The 18,397-nt window shown below is 35.4% G+C and overlaps 1 protein-coding gene across 1 annotated transcript in view; it reads right to left on the bottom strand.

The window, feature by feature from the left end:
- Positions 1 to 16,295, bottom strand: part of kcnj6 (potassium inwardly rectifying channel subfamily J member 6) — a 60,296-nt gene extending 44,001 nt beyond the window's left edge. The window contains exon 1 of the mRNA XM_046861981.1: positions 16,099 to 16,295. The gene's annotated coding sequence lies outside the window, so the exon portion shown is untranslated. The remainder of the gene's footprint in view (positions 1 to 16,098) is intronic.
- Between the last annotated feature and the right edge of the window lie 2,102 nt (positions 16,296 to 18,397).

Genomic DNA, 18,397 nt, shown 5'->3' with positions numbered 1-18,397 from the left:
TACAACAATCTGTATCACTGTTTTATAACTGAATTCTGTGCTTTATAACAGAACACTGCTTTATAAAAACACTTTGTAATAATTAAAAACAAACTGTAATGCTGCAATATTTTAACACTCTAGCAATATTTTATAACAAGTCTCAGTAACACTGCTGTATATGAACACTCTTTAACATTGTTATATAACAGAATTCTGTAACACTTTATAACGACAATTTATAATCTATAATCAATCAATAATCAATCAATAATCTATGCTTTATAACATTGATCTATAACATTGTTTAATTAATAAAAGTCTGTAATACTGCTTTATAACATAATTCTTTAACACTGCTTTATATGTCTCTCTGTAACATTTACCGACATTGTCTAAAATGTTGTAGAGTGCAGTTTTAAAGCTGTGTGACAGTGTTATAACACTGTATTATAGCCTACAGTCATGCAGCAGTGCTTTAGTGTTAGCTATTACTGCTTTATAATAATTTTTTTTTTTTTTTTTAAATAAGCTTGCCTTTTTCACAATCGCAGATCCCAGACAACTGACAAATCCAAACTTCACTCTTGTGTGTGTGTTTCTTTACCATGCTAATTTATATGCAATATTACTTCAAATGTTTTTGTCTTACCATAGATTGTATAATTATTTCACTACAGCTGGAGAAAGTATTGGCTGGGACAAGCAAATGAAGCAACAACACCACACGAACACATGCTACTCTTACAAGGCCTCTTTATAACATTTCATTTCAAAGAACTGCCTCGCTTATTCAGAACTGGACAATATGCTTTGTCTTGGCTGCTTAGTCACTGTGCTGTCCAAATGGATGGCTAAAAAAAAAAAAAAAAGATTTACTAATATTCATGAAGCCACTGAAAAGGTACAGCCAGATGCAGTGAGGAGACTGAATGAGCACATTTCCATAGCTGTTGTCTATGCAGAAACAGAGGCACACACTAGTACGCTAAACACATGCTGTAATTGCATTACACATGCAGTTGCTCTTCACACACTTATAGACACATGCATACAAACAAATAACAACAGTGTAAATGTGCTTCATTCCAGAAGCTTCTGGCCTCTCTAGATTAAAACCTGTTATTATATACAGTATATATATGTGTGTGTGTGTGTGTGTGTGTGTGTGTGTGTGTGTGTGTGTGTGTGTGTGTGTGTGAGAAAATATATAAAAGTACTTTCTATGTTTTTAATTTCAGAATGAGTTTCTCTCTGATTGTGTTCCCAAACAAATTATTGGCAAATGTTTGTAATTTTTTTTTTATGTCTTGAGCAGTAGACAGTGATGTTTGGGATCGTGGAAATGCTATTTACAATTAAATGCCAGAAAACAGTTTGCTGATTTAAATGTCTCAGTTGAAAAATTGTTAGTGTGGTATGGAATCAATTTTGTGCCAAATGTATTCAATATTGTAACTATATCATTCTTTTTTATTGTAATTTTACTACAAATTTTTTGTTGCTTTAGAATTTGCTTTGGATTCTGGAAGCAATGCGAAAACACAACAAACACTTTTAATAAGATACATTTTAGAAATTCTGCCACAGTCATACATTTTAAAATTCTAGCATAATGAAGGTGAAAACTTTTCATGTTGGACACAGGTGACTGTGTGCTCAGCTTGAGATCCAAATGGGATAATTTCTTTGGCCAAAGGGATCATTTGCTGCTCTGCGTCATGTATTTGGTTGAATGCTAATCTTTTCCTGCTAGTGGAAAGACAATAGCATCTCTACCACCAGCTAATGGGGTAAAGCGACCACGCAATGCTCACATTGAGCTGCTATTATTTTGTACAGCATGAAAAACCTCAAATGATGGCAGCAGCTATTGCTGGAGGTTCCAACCATACTTTATAATAATAATACTAATGATAATGATAATAATGATAATAATAATAATAATAATAATAATAATAATAATAATAATAATAATAATAATAACAAGTTCCAGGGGTCATGTGTATTCCCATAATGCCCAGTATTCGAGAAAAGCACTTTATCACCCAGGTAAATCCTGTTCCCCAGCCCCCACTAACACTATAGATGATTGCTAGAGGGTGTGATTGGATGATGCTATATTTCACAAAATGTCACAAGCCTCCCTTTAAGTTAACTAGTAATTAGAAATAAGTTCATCAAACCTGAAATGAAAAAGAGTAATTTGATTGCCAGCTAGGTTCTGTTCAGTTACATAATTGGCTGGATTGAAATGGCATACTTAAAACCTCATCCCCCCACGTGTAAGGCTGTCGCCAGCTTTAGTGCTGCAGTGAAACAGAAATCACGTCGGGCCCACTGAACAGCAAAAATGACACTTCCTTACAGAGATAATGTGTAGTTCTCACATACAGTAGCCTGTGACCATATGTGTAAGAACAGTCAGCAAAATAAGAAGGGATGCGTTTGGATTACTGTTTTATATACATGTTAATATTACACCATAGCTACACTCTTACAAAAAAAATAGCAAGCTAATGGAGTCTTCTCTTTCTAGAGCAACCACTGAAAATTTCTAATAAAAAAAAAAAAACACTATTAAACCTTTAATTCCTGTATGATAAGAAGATTATTTTATGTATGTTGTGCCTGATATATACTGTATCTCTGGCCTCTCAGGTCTTACTTCTTTAAATAACACCAGAACGATTTAACAATAAAGTCAAAACTGAAGAGCAATGCCATTTAGTAGCTTTCATTGGTGTTTTTGTTGTTACAGAAGAGCTGGGAAACCTCAGATAATCATTAATCAATTCATTAATGATATCAAACGACCCACAAGCGTTTATTTGTTTCATAAAAACTAAATGGGATTATCTATAATAAATAATAAATTCACAATTTTCTCACGTAGTTAACTACATTGCAATTTCTTTTAATATTTAAGATAAAACTAAAATTAATTTAAACTCCAAAAAGCAAATTTCTCCCTTTTTACCTACTTTTGGTTATGGCTTTATTTCTCAGGAAAAGACATTGTCATGCTTAATTGAATGTAAAACAGCAGCAAGTGTGATGACTTTTTTTGGTCCTGTATTTGATGCAATACATTTTTCCATCAGTCTGATCAGATATTAAAAATGACAACTAATAATAATTTACAACACAGTATATGCTTCAGTGTTAACCTGTTGAATGAAATTTATATAATCTCTGAAGGAATTTATAAAACTAAATTCAACTCTATGAATACTGTTATTAATCTGACTGTTGTGACAGTGTGGACCTGTTCTGTGTGATGTAAATTGGGCATTATCAATCAAAAAAGATGGCCCTATTAAAACATTTTTGACAAAAGATATTTACAAATATAATGCAAAATACATAAGATATGGCAGTTAAACTAAACATTACTTATGTGGGTGCACTTTCATTTATTCCCTAGTGTTCTTTAGGGCTAAAATTCCAAAACAGTACCAAAAGCTGTATTATATATTACAACATAAATTTGTATGGTAAAAACTGGGCTTTATATGGTTTAGACATTAGACGTTATACATTATAGTAGAGCAAATCAGGGCATGATTTGGGATTCCTACAGTAAAACGGGTTTTCTGTTTGACTTTTCCCTTTTTGCTGAACATTTGTGTGAGTTTTAAAGGACATTTCCCTTATACTTGGGGCCAACAATATAGGCAATTCCATTTGCTGCTTACAACAGATAAATTCAGCTGACTAGTGTTCTCCTATTATCATATTCAAATGTAGCTGCTTCATGGCTGCCTAACTAATAGGCCTCTGTTGTGGGCTGTTGGTGATTTTCCATGTAATTAATTTCTATGAAATGTTTTGCAAATGAATCTGAGCTTCATAAAATCTGAGCTTTCAGTTCCCAATTGTTTTGAAGTTTAAATATCAAGTGTTTAAAGGCAATAATCTACTTAGTATTGAAAAACCCTATCTTGTATTCCAGTAGTCTAAAAAAATCTGGCTGCATGCAGATCTCCGTACATCTCTGTAATTATCCCTGTCTGAATTCGGAACCAAAAAAAAAGTCTAATTGTGCATAACCATTCTCTGAATATTAGTAACATTAACCATGCAAACACTGATAACTTTTGGACTTAAGTTTTAGACTTAAATCATATATTTTTATTAGGTATTATGCCCACATGCTTTTCAACCAAGAATGTCAAAATATACTTTTACCGTCTAGTAAAGCAATTGTTGTTTGAAAGGGTTGGTGATTAATTATTTTTTTGGCTAATTCTTTTTTAAATAATATGAATTTGTAATGTTTTACATGTGCTTATCCATTATGAACTATATATACTGTATATATATATATATATATATATATATATATATATATATATATATATATATATATATATATATATATACAATGTTTTTCAATAATAAGTTGATTAGTGCCTTTAAACACATTCATTATTACAAACTGTTTACATGCTGTATTTGTGCATCGTTTTGACTGCTGCTGTTGCTGATTTGCACAACCCTTTTGTTTACATTTTGTTTACTTACAAGTACACTCCTGTACATAGTTCTCTCTGCACACTGTTCTGTACAATATACAGTAGGTTTACTGGCGGCACTATTTTGTGTTTTGTGTATTTGTCCTACACTGTCTTGTGTCTTGTGCACACGATGCACTTTATGTGGTGAGGACACTTACTAGTACTTAGCTCTGTGTTTTCTGTTTTGTAGCTTTATGTTGTTTTATGTTGCACTAGGGTTCTGGAGGAACGTTGTTTCATTTCACTGTGTACTGCGTCAGCTATATATGGTTGAAATGACAATAAAAAAGCTTATTGACTTTACTTGACTTGACAAAGCATTAGCACATTGCTTATTATTATCACCAATTTTCTTTATAAACAAAAAATAAAGAGCAGTAATATAAGGGCATAAATTTTATACTGGCCAATATGTAACTATAGATCACACTACCAAATCAATAAAAGCTTACATATATAGAAAAGGAAAAAGTTTGATAAATGGTAGATTTTGTCTTTTCCTTTTACACTATTTGGACAAATGTATTGGGCCAGTTGACATTTCCAGCCATATGTGGTTCTTCCCCCAAACTGTTACCATAAAGTTACACTATACACACTTGTATAGAATGGCTTTGGACGTGGTAGCATTTAATTTTGTTTCACTTGAAATAGGAAATCCAAACCTGTTCCAGCATGTGAATGTTTCTGTGCACAAAGCCAGATTCATGAAGATATGGTTTACATGATTTATAGTCCAAGATCTTGAGAGGCCTGCTGTAAAGCTTTATCCTCAGCCATTCTTGAACACGTTTGAAATGAATGCTGACTGCACCACAGACCTCTTCACCATAAATTAGTACCGGACTTTACTAATGCCCTTGTGGCTGAACGAGCACATATTTCCACAAGTACAACATCACATCTTCCCAAAAAAACATAGTTTATTATAATAAAAAAACGAGGACTAAATGTGGAGTGGGAGATTCAAAAAGCACTTGCAAATATTATGGTCAGGTTTTCACAAACTTTGTCCATTTAGTGTTGAATGAGATGGAAACACATTTTTGTCCCATATTTTGATTTGGTTCAACAGTAGCTGTGGAGAATGTCCAGATGTTGTCTCTTTAGTCAGTGTTTCCTCCACCTTGTTGATACTTATAAACTTGGCCACTTTCTCTCTAGATCATTTTATGCACAAATCTAACAAAAGAGAACTTGACCTCTAACAATACAAAAATGGGGTACAAAGAAAGCATTACATTTTATGAACAGGTTGGTGTTTTTCAACATTCATGAAATGATTGGGGTTTGTTTTTAATGTGGTGTTCTGTTCATTTTTAGAGATTTTGTTATGGCAAATTATTACACAGTATATGGTGTGTGTGCAGTAGATTGTGTGTTGTCTATTGTATTGTGAAGTCAGCTGTTTAACTGCTGGTATCAGGCTTTGAATATAGTTCAGAGAGTTAATGATGGGCACTTAAAATGGCAACTTGCTTAATTGGCCAGCAGTTACATTTGAAATTTTCTCCAAACCAAACCACATTGCAATACCCACACTACAGAGACCTTTAGCTGCACCTATGTCACTGCATGTGTCAAACCTGTAGCCATAACCACACAGCAACTCTTAAAACCAGTCATAGCGCCACTGCAATCTCCAAATGCAAAAAATATTCCCTAAATACAACCCTAAAACCTGCAAAACGAACAACCACAGACTCCTACTGAATTTAAAAACTAATAATTAGAAATTCAGATGAAAATGTATTCACACAGTAGTAATTTGGGTTCCTTGTAGGTTCAAAAATCAGGCCATGGAAATTTGGAGAAAAAAAAAAAAGGACCCAAGCTCATAATCAAACATATGATCAAGCTCAGTCTCGGCCAATCACAACAAATATTTGAGGTCAAAGGTACATACATATCTAGCATGGTTGCCTTGGAAACACAGTCTTTCCTCTGCAAGTCACGTGTTCATTCGGCGCATCGCTGAAATGATATCTAATTTATATATATAAATATATATATATATATATATATATATATATATATATATATATATATATATATATATATATATATATATTTTTTTTTTACGTTTGCTTATCTTTTATAAATGTCCCAATGTTTCCCCAAGAGAAAACAATTTAAAACTTTATAAAAGCAGCAAGTGCAGTTTATATTGTAAAGAAATTGACCACAACCTCAAACATGAACCTTTCATGATTGTAAATTACAAAGACGTGAAAATATTTTCACCTTTCAATTACTTGCTAGGAAAAGAAGAAGGAAGATTAAAACACATTAGTAAAAACCTACTTTTGTGTTATCCCATGGATAATTTCTCTTACACTGTTCAGTCAATTCTTTATCTGGGATAATTTGCTTAACACAAAGCTACTAATTATACTGGTACTGGTGCTATATTTTAACCATGTGATTCCATTATATTTAGAGGATTCATGTTCTATGGCGAATGTTTGGCAAGCAACCTTTGGACTGCAGATTATGTTAGCTTTACATAAGCGCATGCATAACACATCTCTACAGATGCCTGCAATTTACCTTCCACTGTCTTATGGATCAATAAAATCTGTTTCCATGCACTGATCAAATAAATACAATGTGCAAATATCTGTAATCAGATAATCAGAGTTTGTGCCTTAAGGATCTTATTTAAATAGGGAGAAATTTGTACACATTTAGTTATGGGTTATGCCAAACCAGATTTCTGGAAACTCTTTTACCATTGTCCAAATCATCTGTAAGTGGCTTCCCAAGATTGCCAGATTTTTCTGGTACAGAAGCATCTACAACAAGGATTTAGGGTAGCATCTACAAAAATAGCTTTTTTTTTTCTTCAGTGTAAAATGTAATAATCCTACGTGTAATTATCACATTAATCATGGCAAATGTGCTTTAATTTACCATTGTGGCTCTGGCACATCCTATTATTTAGAACGTGTTTATATGTGAACAATTTTTTAAAGACACAAGATAAAATATAAGGTCTTGAAATTGCAATGGGTGCACAGACCTTTTTTTAAAATCATGCTTACTCACTAATTTGTGTTATTATATTAGTAAAATATTGCTTTTGGTTTTGGATTTTGATCTTTGTGATAATCAGAGATGGCAAAAGTACACACATCCTTAACTCAAGTAGACATTTTAGTGTTTTAAAAGAAGTAGTAACTACACTTTTTCACTCAAGTCAAAGTAAAGAAGTTTGGGCTCTGACATGTACTTAAGTAAAAAGTAGCCTTTACTACTACCTGCTTTAGAGTCATGCTGGTAACTGGACCTCAAATCATATTAATGTATTGATCCAAAAAAATTAAGAATGTTGTTATCTAATGAATCTTTCCAGGCCGAATATTCACCTTATAGAACACAAGCAGTGAAAAGATGATGATCAGGTGATCAGGAATGTTTCTGTTCTCAGTCATGTTTCCATCACTGACTCCCTCTGTCTCATCCATGTTAGCCCCATACATCTTGTTGCCTTGCTCATTTTTAGTTTCATAAGGCTAGCGTGCATCTGTGGTGCATCAGAGCCAGGAAATGATACACCAGTGTAAATTGAAAAAGCCGTGCAATGACAAGAAACAGGTTGATGGGCTGAAAACAGCATGCAATGAGAAAAATAAATATTGATCATGTCACCAAATAGATTAAAACTAAAGTAATGAGCCTGTTTTGAAAATGTAAGAAGTAGAAAGTACAGATATTTGCGTAAAAAATGTAATGAGTGAAAGTAAAAAATTGTCAGAAAAATAAATAGTAAAGTACTAAGTACGTCATTACTTCACATATCTGGTAATAAGTAATGTCTCTGACAAATATTTCATCTCCTGCAATGTTCTTTATGACATTATTTTTCTGGAATTAAGGTGGCAGTATTATTTATTTATTAATAGTGTCATATTCATATATCGACAATGACCTTAAATCAAATGGCATTTCTTTCTGAGATCACTTATAGCTCAGCCAAATATCAACCTGCTTTAAAATGCCATTGGAATTAATTCAAAACTTTTTGATATTGTACAACAAAAACATGCCTAAATTCAAGGTCAGCCCCAGTGTTTGGCAAACTCTGCTCTTTGTGAGCAAATCCCATTGAAGTGTCTGAATAGTTTGTGTCCATATTTATCTCTGAGGTCTAAATAACTATGTGTGCAATTTTTGTGTTAAATCATCACTTTGTAATCTTAACACAACTTTAAGCCTCATTTCTTTCCCCTACTTTTCTGCATTACATGCTAAACATAAACAACTGCCACCAATGGGAACAATGTTTAATTTCAGTAAAGAAACATGATGCATCATTACCTGAGAGAAGCATTTTTCCTCCTTATCCATTTATGGATATGGCGGTTTTAATTGCCGGAAGTGTGCACCAGGCAGATTTTGATGCATGATTCTCGCAATTTGTGTGTGGAGGTTTTTTTTGTACATATTTGAATAAAGAAAGATCATTGTGAATAACGTTGTGGCGTTGTGAAGGTTTTAATTTTGCCTCTTTTTTGTTTATTTAGTTATTTATTTATTTATATTTTTAATAAAAATCGATACAGAAATGCTCGCTGCTTAATTATGCTTTGATTAAATTTGTGCTATTAAAATGAATCCATGTTTATGTGTTATTAATACACTAATTTTGCCAATTTTATATTTATATTAGGGCTGTCAAATTTAGTGCATTCAAGTTAAATTCTGCTCTGTGTAGATCACTTGAGCATTTATTTAAGTCAAGTCAAGTCAATCAAGTCAAGTCAAGTCAAGTCAAGTCAAGTCAAGTCAAGTTTATTTCTATAGTGCTTTTCACAACAGATATTGTCTCAAAGCAGCTTTACAGAAATCAACAGTTAAGGTGAATGGTGTGCATTCAATATAACTTTGTTAAACTATTTCTTCATGGACCTTGCTTTGTGCACAGGGGCATTGTCAATTGTCTGCTTCTAACAATCTGGCAACAATTTGGGGAAGAACCACATTTGTTACATGTTTGTCCATGTAGTGTACAGTATATAGGTCTATATTTTCTAAACTACAAAATATTTGCTAAACTAAGACATTTAGAGCACAAAGTGTACTCAGTATTAATATAAAAAATGCCATATATTATTTACTGCAACTTTATCCAACTTTACAACCATCCACCACAAACCCATAGGCTTAACACCACGGTACATTCAATGTCATCTGCAACCTACAGCTTCAAACTGAAAAGTTTGCAAATTTAAACAGCACTCCTGTGTGTGTCTCTTTGTGTGTTTTTGTGTGTCTTAATTAGCTCAATGCCTATTGCCTATGTTTAATGTACACTTTTGATCAATAAAACCTGACAGCTTTGTTTTCTGCCTAGAAGCGTCTCTAATTCAGGCCTTGACAAACAGAGATAGTGGGAACAGAGTGGTTCAATCATAAAACCAGTTGCATCTTTCTGTATATATAATAAAGTACCACAATCGAGACCTTGTATCTGATTTATGAAAGAGCTTGTTCTGTTTCTACATGCCTGTTCTAAATCAATAAATGCACACGGAGGTAGTGGCTACAACAGTGTTAGCTGATTGCCAAATTGTGATGGTGAGCTTTTGTGTTATGTGATGGTTTGTACCCTGTCTTGTCAGGTATTTTTTTAATTCACAAATCCTTATTTCTCCTGCTGGGAAATAACCGGGGTAATATTCCGCATTATGCACATGCTGGCCATATCGGCTACTCCCACCTATATTTCAATCTCCTCTCTTGATTCATGTAGTCCTACTGACTGAGACAGCTGTGCACACAACAACAGCGAGCTATGACGACCAGCGACAAAAGAATACACGAGTATGTTTACATTTACATTTAGTCATTTGTCAGATGCTCTTATACAGAGTGACTTAAAAAATACATGCAAACAATAGAAAGCAAAGTGGTTACGAAGTACATAGCAGAATAGCAAAGGATTTACAACTGAAAAGATAAGAGCCTTATCTTAAATTGAATGAGTGCAAAAGTAACTTTTGTCTAAGTATGGCAATATCAGTTTTGAAATATCATAAAAAGTAATTGTTTCCTAGAATTGTAATAGACTTTTGTTGCAATGTAATATGCACTTGGAAACTACAATAAAAAAAAACATTCCTGTCATAATCCAATTAAAATTGTACAAAGATAATGACTGTTAGATATAATCACCGGTAAATATTTAACCCAAGATTCCAAGTATAAGTCCGTGTAAATCCATCTCAGATTTCACTTATAAGGCTGGTGACATATTATTTATATATATATATATATATATATATATATATATATATATATATATATATATATATCGTGATTAATCGGATTAGCTAACCCGCACATTTTTATCACATTTAATGTACCATAAATCTATACTTTTTAAGTTTTTAATATTGTAATTAACATGGGCATCGACAAATATGGACACTTTATGCAAATTTATGTTTATTATTAGTGAAACCAAAGTCAACATAGAGCATGAAGTCAAAAGATTCTTGTAAATGTTTTAAAGTAATTATGTTTATTTTTAATTACGTTAATCATCAGGACACCAAACTGAACTTTTGCTCTTTCCACACACACGGTTTTAATTGCATTTGCTGCATTTAGCATTAATTGCCGGATGTGTGCATCATGGCGGATTTTGGTGCCTGATTTGAGACTTGCAGCATCAGGAAACATATGTTTATTGATTAACATACGGTGGAATTTATATATGTTAAAATTAAATTGCGTTAATGCGTTCATTTTGACAACCCTATGCAAATATATATACTATGTACAGTATATATGTATGTATATATCTCCATAACTCTCCTATATCTTCATGGGCAGTTTGTTTTTTTTGTATAAGAGATCAGTTTACCTTTACATTGGAGAAACCAATTGGAGACTGGAAGATTGTTTTTCTGGCACCTTAGCAAAATATGATTGAAAGACTTTTTCCTTTCTGTTAGCGCAACACTTTAACAGTGATGGAAATAATATGAATGATCTCTCTGTTTGCATTTCTATTCGCTGACACAGAAGCAGTGAAGTGAGGAACTGTAAGAAGAAAGTGCTTCAGTCTTAGAAATATAGAGCCTTACTGAACGAATGGCATGATACAGACCAGCACACATACTTACACACTAACACACCTGCACATACATACCCAGAGCTGAAAACACCTGCTCCTACGTGCAACAGGTACTATTTAACAGGAACTGTGTGTATATATATATGTGTGTGTGTAGGAGTGTGTGTAAGTGTACGTGTTTTTTTACCTGTTTTAGTGTTACAGTAATTCCCTTTGCCCTCCCCAGCTGAGAGTGTGCAGAGGGGAGCCTCTCTGAGCAGTGTGCACTAATCACAAACTGAGAGACTCTTAGACAAGAAATATCAGCCATTTAATCAGAACTATCACCCAGACATGAGTCATTACCTGCTTTAAAACACCTTTACTGGTTTTTATCTATCAGTGCCTAAAAAACTGTTATGAAACAAAGGCGTAATTCAGGCACTGCTGCTCACTCATCCAGATCTGCCTGACTCAGCAGAAACATACTGAAACGTCGAGAAAACAGCCACATGGTGCTGAAACACACTGGCAAATGGGCTTTCATCACGAAACAACATGCACATCACAGAGGTTGGGCGCATGTAGAGATGCACCAGGACAATGCATTCGTTACATGCGCAGATCTGTCACAGTTCATTACCTTCATGTGAGTAATAACAAACTAACATGCAACGGGTCATTAAAGTGGCCAGCAAACAAACCAAAAAAAGTGAAGAGCATGTAAAGAAACTGTGGAGTCATCGTTTTGAAAGGTCGTAGTTTGTAATGTAGTGTGTCTTTTTATTATCAGAATGTAACCTTTGTGTAGTGGCTATGGTTGCTGTATGGTGTAAAATATTGATTTTAAAACCATTCTTAGATTCTCTTTGGTATTCTGGTCATTGGTTTAGCAGCATTAGAGGCTGGTGCAGGAATCTGTGCTTAGCTTGTGTATGTTTGTGACAACACCACATTAACAAACGGTCACTGTTTTCACCGGCATCTTGTTGTTATGGGCTCGTGTTACAGGTCAACTCGAGCAAACAGGTTGCTAGATTTACTGAACCATGAAAATCACAGACCTGAACTGGAATGCTTTGGCAAGTGGTGATGTTTACATCAAATTAATCATTTAAAATAGATTAAGGTTGTGAGCATTTTATCCTAGATAGGCTACTGGAACTAGCTGTGGTTGGTTGCAAGCTACCCTTTTAGACAAATGGAAACTGCAATTCAAGGAAATATGTAATAGAACCATCAATAATCTTGCTGTTTCGAGTACCGTCATCAGTTGCTTTCAGAGAACTTGGCAAGTTTGATATTCCCACATGTTTCCCATGCGTCTCATTCACAGGACGGAAAATTCTCTCCTTCACTGGGGAAAGCAATTCAGGCAGCCATCATCTCCATGGCAACACCCAGCTCAGCACGCAAAGGGGCAGATGCACAGTGTGAAGTGACGCGTTACAGCCGTAGGCTCTCCTTAATGGCTATAGTGATCCAGACTGAACAATGTAAGTACAACAGTGTTACGTATAAATGCCAACCCTAACCCCAACTCAAATAGAAGGTGTGTTTATAGTACCCGTTATGATTATGGTGTACTATTTTGGATCTGACCATACTTTTTCATACATATTTTTTACTTTGTTAGTAGTCACTGCTAATTGCTACAACAAATATCTACTCTTTTCGCACATAACATTGACAGAAGCTAACATGAGCTTTCTCCAAAAAGTAAAGCCAACAATTTAATCCCTTCTAACTGCTTCTCATTTACTAACATAGGGTAGCTGAATGCACTTGGAGGAAAGCATTAACAGCCATCATTATGTACTTAGCAAGACACCTGTTATTGGCTAGAGCATGAGTTTGAATCAGTGCCACACTGATGGATCACTGACTGTAATCCATAGTTGGGAAAGGCATGGCATTACTCTTTGCCCTATTAGTCAGAATGACACTAGTCAATAGTGGACATTTGTAAGCTTGTCTATGCAGTTAGAGCTTTCAGTGGCTTAAAGGAGCAAGAATTCACCTTAGCTATCATGTGATAGCAGAAATCTGGAAGAAAATACAGTTAGCATTTTTATTAATTTAATTTCCCAGACTAAATATGTGATGGTATAACAATTGCAGTCTGACCAAAAATTCATTTAATTTAACTTTTATTTTGTTTCTAAATCTTAAATGCTCCTTATCTAGTTAATTCACAATTATGGATATGTTCTGCAATTTAACTATCTGAACACATGGGGGAAAACATTGTACTACATGGTATCCCTTATGACTTGAAAATAATGGTATAATAAATAAAATAACAAACCTGTCAACTGTGCATGCAGTTATAATATAGCTTTGTCTCACAAGGACATGTGGGAGACATTAGCATGGGAGTTCACATTTCCGTTTATTTAATTATGAGTAGTTTATGCCCATGGGAAGCATTTACCGAAATCAGGGACTGTGTGCAAATCCCTTTAGAATTGGACATGGAAGTCCAGTAATAGAGGAGTGGACCTAATGCTTGTTTCCTAACAGACAGCCAGGGAACATTGAGAAACCTAAATAAATAACATGAGCTTGTCATTACCAGCTAAAGGTTCACGTAAAAAGGCAAACAAACATTCACTGTCATAATAGTGACTGACACAGGGCTTATTGTTTTACTTATTGAGCTTTTTTGTAATAAAAAAAGGTACGTGGAAGTTGGTTCTGCACAGATACGCACACACTGTCACTTTCCAGAAACGTTTAAGTACACACAGTAATTGTGGGAACAAAAACGGACCACGCGCTCTCCATGGTGCTGAAAATATTTACACTGCGTACACTGCTATAAATGAAGAGAGACGGTTTAGGGTTTAACTGCTGCTTTCTTCCTATATTCCTACAAATATAATCTGTTTCACAGCAAATTATGGTTATTATTATGTAATTGACTAGAATAGGTTTTTATTTAAATCAACTAAGAAAATCACAGAAATATTGACAGTGTAATTCTTGATGAGTAAAGTTGTGGGACCAATGGAAGAGTCAGACCACGCTCTAAGTCTTGGTGTGAGTATACGATATACTTGTACATTTTAGGAAGACTACCTCAGGCTGCAACTGCAGGAGTCACACAACAGAGAAACGGAGGAGGAGGATGATCTAAGACAGTCACGTCTAAGATGAATTGAGACACAGATTTAAGACACCGTTTTGAAGCTCACTCTTCTTTGCCATTGCTGCAGCTCTTCCTTTTTTTATTCTAGTTCTCATAATTATGATAACTGTGACACATTTATTTACCTGTCAAAGGCTGGATCACTTTTATAAGCCAAAATCTTTTGTACGTCGTTCTGGACAAGGGCGTTGCTAAATGCCACAAATGTAAATGTAAATGTAAAATACTAGAATGTTGATTTATATTACACCCATGATCTTTTCTGGTTAGTCAGGCAAATCTATTTCAATCCTTTCATGCAGAAGACTTTTTGCTGAGTTTGGACTATGCGTAGTGCGTAAGGGCATAATTTGCAGGGGTTTTTTTTTTTCTCTCATCAAAAATTGTAAACTGTCTCCTTGCTCATTATGTCCATGTGCCTTGTATCTAGTTTCCTTCCTTCCCCGTGCACTCACTTTGTCCCGAACCCGAACCGCGCGCCCTTCACTCTTTCCAATGAGAGACTGCCGAGTCGCCATGGAGACGGATAGAGCTCGCATTCAGAACACTATGACACGCACACACATTATATTATATTATATATTTATATAAAACCCCAAATCGGCCACATTTTTTTACACGTGTCTCATAATCAGGCAAGGGTAACGGTAAAGGAAAATATATCAAAGATCTCCCAATCCATTTTATATCAGGATCATTCCAGACCACATTGGGAAAAAGCTATGTACATGAGCAACAGACTGAGTAAGTCAGAACATTAATCCTAACTGTTGAGATCACTGACTGATTTCCTAACATTGCGCCTAGAGTGCCATCATCTAGACTGCAGGTTAATCGAAGGAGCCCTGGAAGCTCACAAAGACAACATTCTGCTAATGAGATACTAAGAAATATCTCACAAATTAACCAATCCTAATTATAAGACGTGCAAACGAAATAAAAATCTATCTTGCACCCTCCTTCTATCTTTGCCTCCCCAAGTGCATAAAATTCCTAAACTCCTTAATTTGTATACTGTTGCGTCCTTCCACCTTTACACATCCTGGGCTCTGTCCGAAAGCGCACACTACCGCACTAAGTAGGATGTCAAAATAGTACGCCAGTTCAGGTGCACGCGTTATTTAGGAGGATAGAGCGCACTTTCAGAGGGAGCCAATGGCGACTTCTTAGATTACCGGACCGAATTTTTTTCCTTCCAGTCGCTTGTGAGACGTGTCAGCCGTTATGTAATACACATCCCCCACTTCTGCTCCTCACAGTCCGGGGAGATAATCCGAGCCAAACGCGAGAAGGCTGGAAAATGCGTGTTGAGTGAGGAGATGGAGATGATAAGAAGAGAGATAGAGAGAGAGAGAGAGAAGAAGGAAGGCGCTCCTGTTCCATACCTGTCTTCAGCAAACGCCGCGCTCACTCATTTTTCTTCATTCCACACTCCTCGGTCGGCGGACTCGAGTGGCTCGTAAATAAGGACACGTCGCTAATTTCGCCGTTCCCCCCTGCATCTCAGCGCAAAATCCATCTCCTCTCATCCCGTCATCTTCTCTTCCGCCGAGGCGAGTGAGCGCGAGAGAGAGATGGGGGAGGTATGATCGAGCCAAAGTATGAGAGTGAGAGTGAGGGAGAAAGGGAGGAGGGAGAGGAGGAGAAGAGGAGGAGGAATACTGGAGTGAGAAAAAGCATCTGAGTCTTGTCTTTCTGTTGGTGAAATGAAGATAATGGTGCTCATATTATTTAATGAATGGTTTATATGTTATGGACCTTGTTTGGGGTTTGTTCAACCTGGTCTTGCCAAAATTTGTCTGCATGAGGGATGGATTCCATTTATATAAACTGGAGTGGAACAATTTAAAGTGTCTTGTGTGTGGATCAAGTACTGAATATAACATAACAATCATATAACCTAAGATCGAAATACAGAACACAGACAAATCATAGTATTTTTACTATTTGACTAGGGGTTATATCTTATATCTATGATACTTTATATATTGGTGTTCCCTTGATATATTTAGCCTTGTGGGATATTTGGCTGGTTGCATTAGAAATAAGCATTTGCTCTCTTTGGTTCCTGAGCATTGCCAGTAAACCCTCTGTGCTCAAGGGCACTGCATCTTGGCTCACCCTACGCTTTGACCCCAACTTCCGAACATCGCTTGGATATAGTATGTGAAGAAAGAATTTCACTGTGCTGCAAGGTATATGTGACAAGCATCTCTTAAAAACTGAAACATTTAATTTTGCTTGCTGTATTTAAAGTTTGATGTAGGTGTGGGCATGACGTGAATTAGCTACATCAGTTAATGCATCAGTGGCAGATCTTCACAAGGATAGGAAGTTGTGTGTGTTTGCATCAAAAAGTTGATGTCAAAGCAAAAAATGTTGTACATAAAAGGCCAGCATTAATTAACAGACAGTATATATACTTATGTACTCTATATATCTATATACAGAGATATGAGAGAGAGAGAGAGAGAGAGAGAGAGAGAGAGAGAGAGAGAGAGAGAGAGAGGCTGGAGTAATTACTATTAGAACTGGCTAAATGTCATGTACCAAAATAACTGAGGTGGCTTTATTTGATCTTACTCCAAATAAGATTATGCCTGTCTCCCAAACATCTTGTTTCATTTGATTTCCACGTCCTTGTCCTTATTCCACTGAATGAATTCATTCCAGTGATGAAAAGGAGTTAAAGCAATGGATCAGCGATGAGGTCACAGATCCCAGAGCTTGTAGGTGTTCTCAGATCAGGAACTGATGACTGACACTTAAAGGTAAGTGCTCTGTGTGAATCACAGAGAGCGGCGGAGGAAGGGGGGAGAAAATAACAGAGAGAGAGAGAGAGAGAGAGAGAGGACACAGACGGGAAGACAAGACTTGAATTAGAGAAAAAAAGAAAGAGGGAAGCGAGGCGAGGGTGAATCTCTTCTGGGCTGTCCTTTGGGAATCAGCCCATATTGTAACAGATGAACATCTGTCACTCAACCTTCGTCATAAAAAGCCTGATGCATGTCAGGCTTTGTGTGCGTGTGCGTTTGTGTGTGTTTGTATGTGAGTGTGTGTGTCCGTGAGTTATTGCTCTAATTGCCTGTTTGCAGACAAATGAAATAAAAGGTCATGTCCTTTTCTAGTTACTATAGGGGGTAACAACTGGCAATTTGGATCGATGCATGGATTTTTAAAGGCTACAAATGAAATAAATCATGGGAACAATCCTGAATTAATTCTTCTCAGCTGTCAATGATAAATATTAATTTTGATTATTGCTGAAAAAGGATATACAACTGTGTTGAAATTAATAAGATGACAAGATGATTAACTCTCATACATATTTATTCTCTATATCAGGGGTCACCCAAACACCAGGATCATACAGTCCTGTGATGCACGGCCAGGATATGTTTATTTTATTTCCATTTTATTGACTTTCATGGTCAAAAGATAAAAAATAATCTGCCTATGCCAATTTCCTGTACTTGTGTCTGTAGCAGTTTTTTCAGTGCATCGATGAATTAAGCTCCCACTGATTATGTATTATAGTGAGCTACATTTTTATTATATATGTAATTAAATAAATCATAAGTAAATTATATAATATGTATAATAGTTATATAATATGCACATTATTGTGTGTGGTAAAGAACCCCAACCCCCCCATATCCCACCCCCCTTCACCCCAGTTGCTTA

This window comes from Silurus meridionalis, chromosome 11 (genome assembly GCF_014805685.1).
Source record: "Silurus meridionalis isolate SWU-2019-XX chromosome 11, ASM1480568v1, whole genome shotgun sequence".
Lineage (NCBI taxonomy): Eukaryota > Metazoa > Chordata > Actinopteri > Siluriformes > Siluridae > Silurus > Silurus meridionalis.
The sequence above is the reverse complement of the archived record's forward strand: the minus strand, read 5'-3'. Positions and strand labels throughout refer to the sequence as shown.